This window comes from Pungitius pungitius, chromosome 8 (assembly GCF_949316345.1).
Source record: "Pungitius pungitius chromosome 8, fPunPun2.1, whole genome shotgun sequence".
NCBI classification, from domain to species: domain Eukaryota; kingdom Metazoa; phylum Chordata; class Actinopteri; order Perciformes; family Gasterosteidae; genus Pungitius; species Pungitius pungitius.
The window spans coordinates 12330853-12346228 of record NC_084907.1 but is presented as its reverse complement, the minus strand read 5'-3'; the positions used below and the strand labels follow the sequence as shown (position 1 = coordinate 12346228).

The following is a 15376-nucleotide window of genomic DNA, read 5'->3' as shown; positions in this document are numbered from 1 at the left end:
CTCAGAGGTGAGAGGCCCTCAGTTCCCACCTCGCCATTTCCAGGTTGGAAATCCTCTCCGTCTCTGTCCGCGGGTCGAAGGTTATTGGATAAATGGATTTTCAGCCGACCTTTACTGCCCCCTCTCCGATGCAAAGACCTCTTAATGATCCTGTGCTGTCAAGAGGTGCAGAAATCACACATCCCCACAGAGACTACTGGCCGACATCATGATGAAAGGAGTGTTGATATACAGCTGTTGGACACAACAATGTGAACACCTGTTACCTGCGATGCATCCCAACGCCCAGGCGCAGAACACTATGTGCCGACTCCACAGTTGATTGAATTGTTGTTTTGAGTAGAAATGCTCGAGAAATGAGGGTGATTTCTACTGCTGAGATTACATGACGCAACATGTCATTTAGCTGACGCTTTTATGCAAAGCGACTGAATGAGATAATGTATCTATATTAGATTTGAATCTACTTCTAATGCCCGCGGGGATGAACATTGCGGTATGGTGTGTATTCAGAATGCAGTGGACTACAACATCACTTAGAACAAAAAGGCCAAAAAGAGCGGGAGAGAGCCGTCTGATCATTTGATTGGCTAATTTCTGCTTCTCAAGAACGGGCATCATTTATTGATCACACATCCTGCTCCACTGACGGACAGATGACACTCTTCGGTGCCCTTTGGACTGAAAAAGGCTGCTGACGATGTGTTGAACATTAACAGGCAGACATTTTTCGACAAACCAAGGATGCAGGGGGCTGAAAGGACGCTTGATGATGGCAAGCGCCGCTCCGACCGCTTTCAGAACCTTTGTAGTCCAGTATGGAGTGCCGGGTTTTTTTTAAAAGAGATTTCATCAAAGTAATGAACTAATGTCAAAATCAAAATGATGCTTCCTGATTGAAAAAGGAATAAAGCCTCCCCCCCACGTCACTTTCATCAATGATAAATTAACGTTAATGTCGCCCCTCTTCCAACATTATTCTACTGATGATAAAATGATGGACCAAAGGACACGTTTAGGAACATGTGATGAATTACTCAAAAGACCGTTGTGACAAAATAAACAGCCCATATCACAGAATACATGAGTGCGATCATCTGTAAGAGTTTGGCCTGTTTGACACTTGACAAATGCTTTTGCTTGCACATTAACCCTCGAGAAATAAACTGGATATGGATGTTTCACGTTGGATCAAGCCTTATATGGTAAATGGACGGCCCCTCCGACCTCATTTATACAGTGATGACAGAACAACAAACATAGTGTGTCTGCTAAGTTTACCTCACATTGCATTCAAACACCAAAGATGCAATTTTGGGGGAAAGGACACATCAACTTCCTTCCTTGTGTGGCTGTGATAAAATCTCCTATAAGTCAACAACCCACTGCTGCTATGCACATTGCGATGACATTTTGGAAAATCCAAGTGATGGCACTTCATAGTCACTAATGATAGAATGTAACTAAGTACATTTACATTAAAATAAACCCCATTATGGAGGCGCTTTTTACTCGAGGTTAGTGTTTTCATTTAATGAAAGCCTACTTACTTCTTTAAAGGTGACGGTGTGTACAGGTGACAGGCCGCAGACCCAAGAGGTTTACTTGTTATATTCCACATGTGCTTTATTCTACTGTTCCATTTTTTTTCATGACATTGTCACTCAGCTTGTAGAGAATGACGTTATGTTGTCTTCTGTAACTGTTTGAATTATTTAACCAATGTATTGGAGTCCCAGCTGATTATTATTGGATTAGATATTAGATTATTATTGCCCAGAAAGAAATGCAAAGAAATTAAGTTAACTGCTCAGTGTAGAATATATATATATATATATATATATATATATACTATTTGCTATTTGCTACTATTTACTAGGACAGCCCCATTATCTACAATGCAAAACACACCTTTTTTTAACTAGTAAAAATGTGGGTGTCCGATGCAGTTAAACAGGTCGGTATGGGTTGGTGACCCCCCCTTCCTCATCCGACCCCCATCCAACTAATGAGCGGGCCGTGCCAATAGCAGTATTTATGTGTGCAGTCCATGGACTAAATCAATCTATAATCTATAAATCTATATACAAAGTAGTATTTAGGTGACACCTTGGATGACACGTGATCACCTCCCGGTGCCTCTCATCCTGCTTCACGGACTTCACCGCGTATCCCCCCCCTCACTATAACAAACCTCGATGGGAATAATGTCGCTGTCACTGTTTTTTAGGAGGAGGGGGGGGGGGGGCACTTTAACCCGGTCACAACGTGGGGAAGTTGCTCGCGGTTTTTGCGCGTTGCCATGGCGTCCAGTAAAAACCTATTGACTGCGATACGGTCCCTTCTTTTCTATTCCCCGTCATTGTGGTGGAGGAGGAGGAGGAAACCGCTATAACCCCCCCTCCCTTTCAGGGACTAGTGGAGGGGGGGGGGGTTGGGGGGGTGGAGCGAGAGGTAGCAATGAGGGGAGGAGGGAGGCGCGCCGCCTCACACCAAGGGCGACGCGAAGCGGCGGAGCGCGCGCTGAGTCCTCCTCTCTGCCGCCGTCCTCCAGCGGGCTCCATCGAACTTTGTGAACGGCCGGCTCGCCACACGAGTTGCACCCAAAAGGTGAGTTTTGTACACATTCATTTTGCTTTAATTAACGTAACTGCAGGAGCGTGAAGAGGAGCGTAGACACGCTGCTGTTTGGGTTGGTGGTTGGAGGCACTTGTTACTTTAACTGTGAGCTCCAGCTCTTCACCGCGAGCTCGCAAGCGCGCGGCGGGATTCGCGCACGCACCTGTCCGCTGATCGTGTAACTAGGTGCTACTGGTTGGTATGAAATCATACATGCTGAGAGGGGGGTAATGTCCCCACGATTCACGGCGATGGCGAGCCGGGTGACCGAGACTACACACCTTGCAGGGGGGACAATCATCACTCTGTTTCCACAAAGATTAAGCTCACAGACCTTTTTGATAGAAAATGCAAAACAACTTGATGAGTTTGTAAGTGTGAATTGACCCCCCCTCTGACAGGATGGTTTCCCCTTATTCTGTATGTACTGTGATGCCTGGTAGTAATCACTGGCTGGAGATCACCCAGTGCCTCTTATTTACCACACTGCCCATTAGACGTGATCTCAGCCTGCTGATCACTGAGTCGCACCACTGAATCATAACCCTGTCATCCAGAGGGGTGAATTACATTATCTCGTCCTTGTGCGTGTGACAGTGAAATAGTTCTGTTCAGTAGGGGAAGGGCATCAGTGGAGAAACCCTGCTGATGGTTGAGCTACATGGATATTTTCTGTCAAAATTCCACGTACCATTTTAGCAGATGTATTATTGTACTGAACAAAGATAAGTGGCTCTACAAACTGCACGAAAAGCCTATGAAAGTTGTTTTTACTTTAGAATTTTATTTAATCAACATTTTTTTTTAGCAAAGCCCTAGCAATGCATAATCTGAGAGAAAAAAAAACGGAATCTATCTTCTTTCCCTTTTCCACACTAACATTTCACTGCTCTTCATTACACACGCGTTACTGTTGCACATCGTAAAGCATGCTGGACTTACGATTAGAATGAGTGATGAGGTGTCAATGTGTGCAATTACACTGATATTCAAATGAGGAGGTTCGGTTACCTACTGAGCTTTGGTAATTGACGGGGATGCGGGTGGAACAGTTGTGTATCGGGCTTGAATGTGTTGCATTTGTACACCAGACACAGTGATTCCCCTGGAATGAATATTTACAATGTATGCAAATTAGTGCTGCAGACTCAAATGTTTCCTCAGCGTTGTTGAGCAGTGTCTCGTTATAGATCACGCCTTTGAGGAAATCCCAGGAAACGCGGGCGTGTTTTATAGTTTACCCACATTCTAATAGTTCTACTCCTTCATGTGCTTTTTCTGCCATTGCTCACAACAAACACAGCCTGGCCCGTATTGTCTGTGGCACAGCTTGTGGTACATTTTCTACACCAACAAACAAAAGGCTCTCCTGATAGAACTAGCAGTGCTACTGATCTGCTGATGCTTATCGTTGAACACAAAAGACCTTCTGAAGGTCACACTGCTATTAGTGAATGCAATCATCTCAAGCTGCTCTTCACCTGAGAGGAGATCTCGTTAAAGTCGTCCCGCCTTCATCCCGTCAGGCCGACACATACACCTCGTCTGTTTTTTAACAGCCGGAATTATCCTCCACGTCAGGTAAGTTGGCAGACTTTAATTTCCAGGCCAAAGACGAGAGCCGCTAATGGCACTCGTCATCCCACGTGATTCCCCAGCCTCTCAGTATTCAGGGCAGTGGCACTTTGTGTCCAGAAGTAGGTCGAATGCTTCTCACCAAACAATTTGAGAGAGAGCCAGTAATTGGACAAGCAAAGTGTCGACCATCTCCTGGCCGGTCAGTGTCCGCCGGCCCCCTTTCCACCGCTTAATATGCAGCGCCGGCCTGACGCATTTCATGGGCCGTTTTCAGCCTTTTAAAATCATTTAGATAACAAAATACAGGAAACAGAACATCCTTTGTAGCTGCAGGTCGACATGTTCGCTTACTCCCTTTGAGCCGACAAATGTCAGCTCAAATGTGGAGAAACACCCAGTTGCAGCATCTATATCGAGTGAAGTCAATTTTATTCATACAACCCAATATCAAAAGATTGCCCTGGGCTTTAACAGTGCAGATGGTCTATGGACTCGGTTCGGATTAGGACAAGCTCCTGGAAAATTCAAAACTTTTTGGAAGAATCTCGGGAAGAGGAGCAGGACCGACATGCAACAGATGTTGTTTGTACAGAATAGATAAACATAGATGAAGTATCAGGAGAATACAAATTGTAAGCATCTGTAAAAAATCAGGATCCGAGGGTGATGTCGGGGGAACGTCTATCAAACCTGAGCCCACTCGTGCTCCTCTCCCCCATGGCGAGCTGGAAATAGGACGGGCTACACAAACCCACCAGAGGTAAAGCTCAAGCACAGTGTTACAACAGGTAAGAGAATCCAAACATCTGGAATGAGGTACAGAGAGCCACGACGAAGAGGAGAGACTATGGGGAAGGGAGAGGGAGAGGAGAGCAAGAAAAAGAGACACCGCCATGCGCATGTGGGATACAAACAAGAGGGTTAGAGAGAGGAAGTGGCATGAGGCCATAAGGCACTAGGCCTGATGATCATCATTAAGGCTTTCAGAATGGTGGTCAGTGATTCAGAGTGAGGCTCAAAGAAATAAAGAATCGGCTACTGACTCATGAGAGTCCGATTGTCTGATATCAGAGGTCCTTTTGAGGAGAAGCCTCATGTGGCTGTCCCCTCTACCAGCCACCAGTGTGTGAGCTGTGTCGTTGTGTCACATTGTGAGTCATCATGGTGAAACGAATGTGGCTTTGGAGAAGGCCTACCACTGAAGTGGTTTGGAGTTTCAGTTCATTGAAAAATGTATTTCATAACTGCGCATAAGGCAGTCAGTCTTCACGGTGAGGTTCAGATCAAATGAAAGGTGGAGTTCAAAGGGTGGAGAGTCTCAATCAGGTGTCAACCTCAGATTAAGAAAATGAAGCCTTTGTACAAGTTGCTTATGGGCTCTGGTTTGAAAAAGGAGTCTGGCTATAAGTCTATTAGAAAATTACTTCACTCTTGATTTATTCCCTAAATAAATATTGTAAATATGAGTTTTTGATGTCAATCCCTTGTTTAAAGTCTTCAATACAGCATAATGTTAATTTAGTAAATGGTGGTTCATGATGAAGATGAAGTTAAACAGACCATAGAGCAGGATATGCTTTAGAGCGTGGTTAATTGACAGAGTTAACAGGTAAGGGAACCTTTCACATTGGCGTTTCAGTTTAATTAGAGTTCATTGTAGCATTTCGGTCAACTAAAAGTGTCCCGCTTCTTCAACAAGTTAGGAAACAATCTACGGTTCTGATTGTACCATTAGGATTTCACACAGGTATGAGGTTTGCCAAAAGCATCTTCAAACATACCACACTCCACACTAGACAATGGAGGGAAGCTCTGGAACTAGCAGAGGGATGAAAACACCTGAGCTCACACCTTGCCGTGTTGTCTTTCCATCTTATCAAGCGTATCAAACTGGCAGTATATTCAGAGTGAAGCGCATTGAAGATGTGAAAGATCTTTTGAGCCAGACGATCCAGGTTCTGCTTGCTCCCCGCTACCTGACATGCCAACAATACGAGTGTTCCCTCTAGTAGGGGTAGAGAGGGAAAAGGAAGAAAGGCAACAACACAGAGAGCCCTTTCTTTGTCCCTGTAGCAGTGTACACCTGGGCTTTAACAGTGCAGATGGAAAGATGTACGGGTCAAGCTTCAGCGTGGCTGAAGCCCCGTCCACCCCTGACCGCGGCGAGGGGTCTCGGGTGAAAGTGAAGCCAGGGGAGGCTGCAACCTGGATTTCAGTCTTTGATTCAGATAGATTTGGGATTGATCCCGTCTGCCAATCCGAGCTATTAAACCGCTTCCAAACGTTGGGCTCGTTCTTGTTTGTTCACCAACTGTATGGGGACGCATCTCTTTTATGAGCATCAGACTCTTACTGCAGGTTCTGTCTGATTGAATGAGTATCAGATGGCTATTAGAGACATAAAAGGAGACCTAACAACAGCAAATAGCGAGCAAAGTGCTCGTTGGTGGAGCACGTTTCCCAGCCCTAATTGAGGGTCAGTCCAGGCTCTGGCACCGCAAGCAATCCCGGGGACGACCCTCTTACCTGAGCCCTTTTATGTTTGTCACCGGTGGCAACCAGTGAAGGCACTCTCTCACCACATTCAGGAAACATGTTTGGCTCAATGAAATATTCATATCTTTGCATGCTCTCCGGCACCGTGCATATTTATCTTCCAGATTTTCTTTCGGAGGGGACTGATAATGATACCTTCGACCGGTTTAGGGGAGAGATGGGAGCGTTGGAAATGATTCCCTACATGCAGAGCCTCTCATGGGGGAGGAGATACAAAGATAAGGAGGGGCTTATCAATGGAATCAAGGTTTATTTCCTATTTAACAGTCCACTGCATCGTTAGGGGTACTGTGCAAACGCGATCAATGGCTGCCCGGGATTCGTGGACAATTAATCAGAGTTAACACTGATGGACCAACCTGCAGTGAGGTCAGCGTTATCTCATATGCTCAGCGCCTCCATTCCGAGCACGAGGGGGTCAGAGGTCATCGGCAAAGTGTTATGCACAGAAGGGATAGATCGGCCTGCCACTGTCGTCTCTCTGTGGCACCGAGGCCTTTTTTCACCCAGACATCCGTTTGGATCTGCCTCCAGCTTCTGGCTTTTCATGTCCTTTGCCCTGAATGTCTAATGTTTACATGTCATTATACATAAAAAAACATGCTTTACGTCATTATCCTTTTGTATCCAGGCTCTTTATATATATACTTATTTTTGCCTCAAGTTGTGCTACAATTGTGATTCATTTTATGTTTAATTCATCAACTTAGATTATTCTCACATGACAACCATAACTATTAAAGAGAGCCGACACACAATGGTGTTTTATGGGGAAAATTCTAATCCCGCTGTGCATTGCTGTCAGCTTCAAAAACCCATTTTCCAAACGCCTTGTCCCCATTCTCGCAGACTACCGCTCAGATTTATAAAGCCTCTGTGGAATCAAAGCGTACGGGTCGTCTAGATAAAACCAGAATATACAAAATATCCTCGGTGAAAAGGGCAACACAACCATAAGATTCTCCAAGGAACAACAAACATGACATCTATGCCTCAAAGAGTAAGAAGTTATTGCCCTTAAGTCACCGGGAAACAGGGAGATGATTTCCATTTCAATTGCGCAGCTCAATTTGGGAGAACTCATGCATACAGAGGTACGGCGAACAAAGGCCGTGGAATAAAAGTGACAAATGTAGAGAATGGAGCAGAGGAGCACGGTATCACTGGCTTTGTGTCCCATGAAGGGTATTGTGCGTGGCCGCTCGGATAAGGTACAAGGAGGACCCCTGGGACACCAAAGTGAAGGGCACGGAGGATGCAGGAGGACATGTGTGACAGGCAGAGGACACGGAGGACGCACCGGGACACAAGTGGAACAGTGCTTCGTACTATGACGCCACACTGCTTGGCAGCTCATTTGATAGGATTGTCCATCATGGTTTTCCCCACAGCCTCAAATTGCTTGTTTTGTCCAAAAGCGGACCGACGCCAAAGACAATACAAAACAGAGCAGCAATGGATTCTTTTGTTTTATTATTTTTCATCTATTCATAGCTATTTGATGGCTGCTTTATTACCTATTTAGAAAATGTATATAATTTAATATTTAAATAGCAATAAAGTACAGGGTAGGAAACAATCTACAGCCACACTAGCTGTAAGATTAACAATAACAATGTTAATATGCTGATGCTAAACACTTCCAAATTCCAATCCAAAATGTTGCTCTGTTCTGGGGAAGCTGTTCTGAAAATAGATTTTTATTAATTAACGAGTATAACAAAATCAGATCAACCCGTACCTGCAGGTTCTATACAGACGGATCATTCAGCTAGTTGAACAGACAACTATACAGATAATAGTCGATCATTCATAAAGTACAACAGAGACTGAAGGGAGAGCCATAACCTATGAATTATGTATTGGGTCATAAAGTATTGGACAAGTGAAACTGTTCACCTGATGGTCCCTCTAGACGACTAAGGATCCTCCAATTTAATATAAAGCATGCTGACGGGGTGGTGAATGTCTGCATCATATTTCAGGGCAAGCCATCCAACATTTGTCACAAGTTATCATCCCACAAATATCAAACTCAAAATGGTTACACAGGGAAATTTGTCAACTCGGGCCAATTCATCTTACCAATTCTTTCCCTGTTACGAGATGCCAAGATATCTGCTGAGACAAAAGGTCCATAAAAGTCAGGTATTTCCCTTCACTATTTACACAACACCATACATTTGCTCTGCATATCCAGAAAAGCAAATGTCGGGAACGCGATACGGTACTTTGCAAACGTGTACTTGATCATTTTTACGGGATAACGTGGCGATCTGTCTCGAAGCAGGTGTGCAATATGCGTCAGTGTGACATGGTCAGGGTCCAGAGGCGCCCCGCGGGACCTCATTACGGCGCGGCGGGCTCCGCTAGGTGCTGTAAGTGGACCGCCGGGAGCTCCACCTTTTGTGGATTCGGGGCAAACATTGCGTGCTTGGCGGTTTGCTCTCCCTGGTGGGAGCCAGTTTACCGGCCCAGCGAGACCCCGCAATCAAGCACCACGGCATCCTCCAAATAGAAGATTAGAGAGCAGATCAGGCTTGATTAGAATGGTGAAACAAAAAGGACGTGCTGCTGAGTGGACGATTAGCTAAGTGGGCTAACGCGCGGGCAAGGACGACCACGCTGTGTCCATCGCAAGCTGTCGCCGTGATTCACGGGCGCCAAATCAGCCATTCAGGGTGCAGCCAAACAAATGGCCTCCTTTTTGCATTCTGACGGGAATGCAAGGATTGATAGCCCTTTATTCATGATATAAAACCCTTAGTGGTCCTTCAGCCATGTTCTGGTTTGGGCCAGTACACCATATTTTAACTGCTTTTTTCATGTCTGCGGATTTGTTTGCATTTAATGTTGTGATTTAAGTTTGTGAAAGTCTTTTCAGTCTTCCTTTAGGGCCCTCTACAAACAACCAGAACTCCACATGGCTTTTCCTTAATTTACCCACCCCCAGATACAGCAAATGTTGAGTGAAAGAATCTTGCCAAGCTGGTACGAATCCAAATGAATTCATCAGCTTGGGGGCGATCCCCACTCTGCACCTCGTCTTTTCAAGTGTGACCCGCAGAAAGCCAGCTATGAAACACACACCTTCTTGACCTCATTATTTTTGAAGCTCCGGATTTTTCAGGCAGGGGGGTGTCGAAACCGAGGCGTCTCGCAGAGCACGTTTTTATGGCCTCGTATCGCTTCCCGAACGATCTCACCTTGTCACATTTCTTTCCGCGGTTCACAGCGGCGTTCTATGAATGTCGGGGGATGGTTTTGAGACCAGTCGCGCGCTCTCATTCTGCTTGGGGAGAGCTGTTATGATGCCGATGCATCCAAAAACTAGCTGTTTTTTTTTATTGTGCATTTTAGTTAAAAATGGAGTCATTCGAACGCTTGAAAAGGAAAGTGGCGGTAAATACTATTTTAATTGCATCAGCTCGTCAGTGTATCGCAGAACACAACGACTAGAGTAAGGCTAATTGGGAGTCTAGTGCTCATTAGGAAATGCCAAACCGCTGGGATTGGAGTGATTTTCCTTTTTGAAAATTAAATTGATAGCAAACACCGTAATATAGCACATTTAAAAAATGCAAAAGTTGTAGATTAATTACATGCATTGTTTGGTTCAACCTCATTTCTCCATTTTTTGTAATAGTTAAAGATAGATAGCAATAGTAAAATAGTTTCACTGTTCCCCGTTTCCTTGAAGTCATTTTAAGGTTCTTCTTGAAATAGCATCTGTCCCTTGTTCCTTTGCAGAAAACACAGCTGCAGGTCTTTCTAGCTGCTGTGATCCCCAGAGTCAGACCTAATGGTATTTTCCTGTGTGTTTCTACAGAGCCAAAAAATAATGAATGGCTTCAAATAAACTAGTCCAGTAAATGCACAGTGGAAGGAGGGCAGGAAAAAATGCGGATAACATTGTTAATACTAATTTACAATGTTGGAGAATTGCTGATCTGTTTGGTTAAACAAACAATATTTTCTTTCAGATTAATCCTATTTATATTAAGAGGAGCACATCCTTCATAGATTAAAAGAAACTCGCGCCTTGCTGCTCAGTAAAACATTCATCAATGTGAAATCCTTTTATCTGGGGTTGCATTACGCTTCATAACAAATTTTTTTAGGCAAACTTTAGACATCATTTTACTGATTTGTTCTTAAAATGAAGTCCTGAGTCTTACAACAGCAGACGTGCAATTGCATCTGTGTTAAATCTGGTTTTGCTTCACTACATCCTGCTGTAGTTCAGGGCCTGGAGAAAATCCACATCGGTCCGAGCCAAAATGATTGAGCGCCATCGAAACGCTCAAGTGTGTACATGAAATAACGCCCTACACAACTTCATTGTGAGAGCGTTGCCAATTCGAAATGGCTTAAAGGCTTGGAAAAACAAAAACAGATCAATAGAGGTGATCCAAGAGAAATCCTCCTTTTGGCTTTAGCCTGGAAATGCTTTTTCCTTTGTTTTTGTTCTTTTTTGTGCGTGTGGATGGCATCTCGCCGCCCTGTGGCTTTCCGCTGACCCTTTCCGGTTTCCGATGCCTGGAGGCCTCGCTTGTCTTCATCCCTCCAACGAGGTGAAGGTGGTGTTCTGCTGCGGCAACTCCCTGAGACACAGCTCTGCAGGGAGCGCGTTGTCTTAAACGTTGACATTTGCATTTAAATTGACTCCAGGGCCGGCGTGATTTATTTCCTGACAGAGTTTTGTTGGAGGCTTCAACTCTAATTCTCTTGCATCTGCCGAACGTGTGATAACAGCACCAGGCTTATTATTCGGGGGAAATTGTAGTCTAACTTCGGAGACCAAATTCTCTGAAAAAGTGCGGATTAACTTGAAGTCAGTCATGTGTGGTGGCTCCTCTGGCGAATTAAGTTAAGAGAGATATAGTGTTTCTTCACATTGGAAAGAAAGTGTTCAAAGTTTTTAGGAAAAGGTTCTGCACTAACAAATTAAACCCTCAAATGTACAGCAGGGCTCCTTTGACACTACGGACTGAACTGTAACGCAATGTGCAGTCCTGAAATTTGGCTCCCGTTTCACCAACAAAAGGGAAGTACACATTTGTTTCATATGTTTTCACCTAAGAAATACCCATCCTGATCTGGAGCCCTTTCAAGCCGTGTTGGTGTCACTCCTGTGATTTATCCACCAGGCAAAGAATAGTTAAACAACAGACTGTCAGCTCTGCTGGGGGGGTCATGACGATGCCGGGTGAGGGGCGTGTGCCTTGGTGCTCATGGGATGACAGTTTGACGCAAGGAAAGCATGTCTAATTGACACCATTAGACCTGAGGTCTGTCACATGTCTTGACAGCTGACGGATTCACGCTTGCCACCCCCTCCGCCTCAGATAACAAATTCATACCTCCTGTTTTTAACACCTCAGTAGTCTCTTTGCTAACAACCGCTCGGCCCAGCTGAGGCACAGTTTGCGCCCCCGTGTCATGGGCCTGTGATTATTCCTCAGTGTGACGTAGAGGCCAACACACCGTCGCAGAGGTCCTTCCGGGAGTCGGACCGCCACCCCCCCCCCCCCCCAGGGTGCGTGTTCTCGTTGAGCTGGGGACAGGCCCCCATGGCTCTGCCAAAAACTCACCTGCTGTCGGAACAATCGGATCATGTCCTCGAGCGGCAAGAGCAGCCCCCCCCCCCCCCCCCCCCCCGTTCCGCATTCGCAGCCCGAATCCAAAAGTTACAGATGGCCTCGCTTCCTCCTGCTTTTTGTGGAGAGTGAGAAAGTTGCAGGCAGGTTGTTTCGTGTTGAATTGTTACTTACACACAGAGACCAGTCCACCACCTGCAGTGTGATGGGATGTAAGCCGAACGTGTGCCAGAAGCACTGCTATTAACCCGGTGCATTGTCCCTCTCTATGAAGGCCAGTCCTCTGGCAGACACTTGGCCTCTTCTTAAAGGAACAGTAAGCGCGGAAACACTCTGCCGGCTCTCAAAGAAGCTTCGTGCACGCTTTCTGCCCCGCCAGTCGCACATTTTTTCCGTGACCCGTGTGGTTGTGTTTTGGGGTTCGGTGTCAGACAGCTCAGTCGCATAATAAGCGGCATTCTTCCTCATAAGACTAGAGTGTTAGAAACTATTGAAATAGAGTAAAAAACATAGTGATTTGCTGTTTGTGTGTGTTGGTGAAGACGGGAAGAGAGGAGCCTCTTTGGTTTTGATCCGCCGAGTTGGAGATGAAAAAAATCTCTACAATTGTCATTCAATGAATATGCTTGAAAATTGAATATTAATTTGCAATTTATACGGATGCATAATGTCCTGTGGCATTAGGTGCCACTTAAAATGATCAAGAGGCTTTGGACAGAATCATTCTCCTACAGATGCTGTTTGAATTAATTGAAGCGTATTTGGGGTCCTACGTGAATACAAATTAAAAACATTTTGAAGTTAATTTCGGCTGGTGTCATTTCAAATGCAGTTTAATGGCTGGCAGAGGCTGGCTGCTGCACAGGTGGACGAGCTGACTTCAGGTTGGTAGTTGGATAAGGGGCTTCATTTGTAAATAAGTCCAATGATTCAGAACAGGTTGAATTCTGTGTTTTTGTAATGCTGGACAATGCTACCCTCCAGGCGATACATCTCTTCTATTTGTTACTATTTTAAACTAATAACAATGGAAGAAAATTCAGCTCTTTTTCTTTAATACGAATCACTGAAAATATGTTATTAAAAATTTCAAAGGAGTGAGAAAAACTATGAATTGAAAAATCTTGATGCATGGTAAAAGCAATCTTTTTTTCTTATCGCATCGTAGCCCTCTGAATTGGAATATAATGGAATCGTGAGGTGCACAGAGATTCCCACTCCCACACCTTGGTGAGGGAGAAGGCACAAGGATGGGCAGCAAGCCGGTAAAGAGTGAAGCTTTCTGGTACCATGAATATTCAAATGTCAATCTGCATTAAAAACAGATAAATGTACCCATTCCAGACGATCACCGTAGTGCACGATAGTTAGAGATACAGACATACGTGGACTAGAGTATCGGGAACCTCTCTAGGTCCGACCGGCCCACCTGTCTGCGTCTGCGCTACTGATGGAAGGGAAGCTGTAATCTGAATGAAATTCATAGTTTTCACCCGCAGATGGTAGAACAGCTGTTATTGAAAGAATTAGTCCAAAACCCACGGTGTAATCTACTAGTTCCTGATCGCGTACGTGCCCTGAATCCGTGCTGCTGCGCAGTGACGGATTGTCATCTGCAGCCTGGACGCCGGCGTTCACGTCGCGTGCCTCCGCAGGAGCACACCTCCGCATTGCTAGTGGAGTCACGTCTGTGCGACTCCTTTTTACCGTCAATTCTGAAATGGGCGCCATGGCAGACCACAAGCACAGCTCCGGGAGGGAGATCCTTTATTGTGCTCCAACAGGAACCAGAGGGGGATTTATTTTGTGTTCAAGTGCTGAAAAATTGTATCAAAATGCCCTTTTCTCCACCACATCAGTGGCTGATTTATAAGTCTACAGCTTCCTGCTACAGCAGGTGGGACCATTCGATTGATGGTATACTTTAGCTTCTCTGTCACTGTCAGTGAACAGTAGCACTGCATTCTGCTGCTATGGCTGTGGAGATGCTTTTCCATGCCACTGAGTATTTGTCAAACGTGGGAGGGGTAAAACGTTCACGTGAATGAGAGAAACAAACAGGTTGGATTAAAGCTGTGTGTGCGTTACGGCGCCAAAGGAATGTTGTTCCGAGCCATTCGGGCTCGCGCCTTGACCCAGTGACCGCAGGAAGGCGGCACGTCGGAGAATCCCCTTTCCCCATGTGATCAGAGCCGAGGCCTTCCCAGAATGCAGAGCGCAGCAAGTCCTCAGCCATCATCATTAGAGTCGTGCCGCGGTGGACACTAATGGCGGTCCCCGTTTCTGCTGCCTCTGCACATTCACAGGACTCCGAGAAAACGGGGGTGGGGGGGGGTGAACACGTGAATTTAAGAGGGAGACATTTTCACGGTTTCCTGTTGCCGCTCTCAGCAGGACGTAAGGATGCGGGGCGCGGAGAACCTTTTGTTGAGAAGCCGTGGCATCCGCTTTTTTCACGATGAAAGGAGACTAATTGGAGAGTTTGTCCTCATTTATCTTCATTTAAAAGCCTTGGAAAAGATGGCGTTTGTTTACTCGTTTCAATATTGAGTGGGGGGGCAGGGGGATAGGGTAGGGGCAAACTGGTTGCAGTGCTAATTAGGGGATGGGGCTGGGGAAATTGATCTGCTGTAGATGTGCTGTCCCTGGCCTAATTGTGTTTTAAGTTATCTCAAATGGCCATAAGAGCACCCTTTCAAACCGGGAAATATCCCGGCATCAAAAGATGGGGGAGGGGGGGTACATTTCTGCATGAAGTACGAAAAAAAAAAGATTTATTGTCTCTATTTCTAAAGAAAGTGTTAAATGCAATATTTGGAAATCAATAGAGGGTCATGACAGGGGACATTCATCAAGTTTGTTTATTTGTTCCGTCACGCCGGGGCAATTTTACTTGGCCATCTTTTTCCAATTACATGCAAAGGCGGACACAGTCCGACCCCCCCTTTCTGTTCGTACTGTAGTGTTCAGTATAGATTTCCAGCACACCGAATGAGCTCTTTAATGCCTGCAGTCATTGTGTG

The 15376-nt window shown here is 45.4% G+C and overlaps 1 protein-coding gene across 3 annotated transcripts in view; it reads left to right on the top strand.

The window, feature by feature from the left end:
- Positions 1-2457: 2457 nt before the first annotated feature.
- chl1b (cell adhesion molecule L1-like b) overlaps positions 2458-15376 on the top strand; it is a 51775-nt gene continuing 38856 nt past the window's right edge. For all 3 annotated transcript variants that reach the window (XM_037490554.2, XM_037490552.2, XM_037490555.2), the window contains exon 1: positions 2458-2610. The gene's annotated coding sequence lies outside the window, so the exon portion shown is untranslated. The remainder of the gene's footprint in view (positions 2611-15376) is intronic.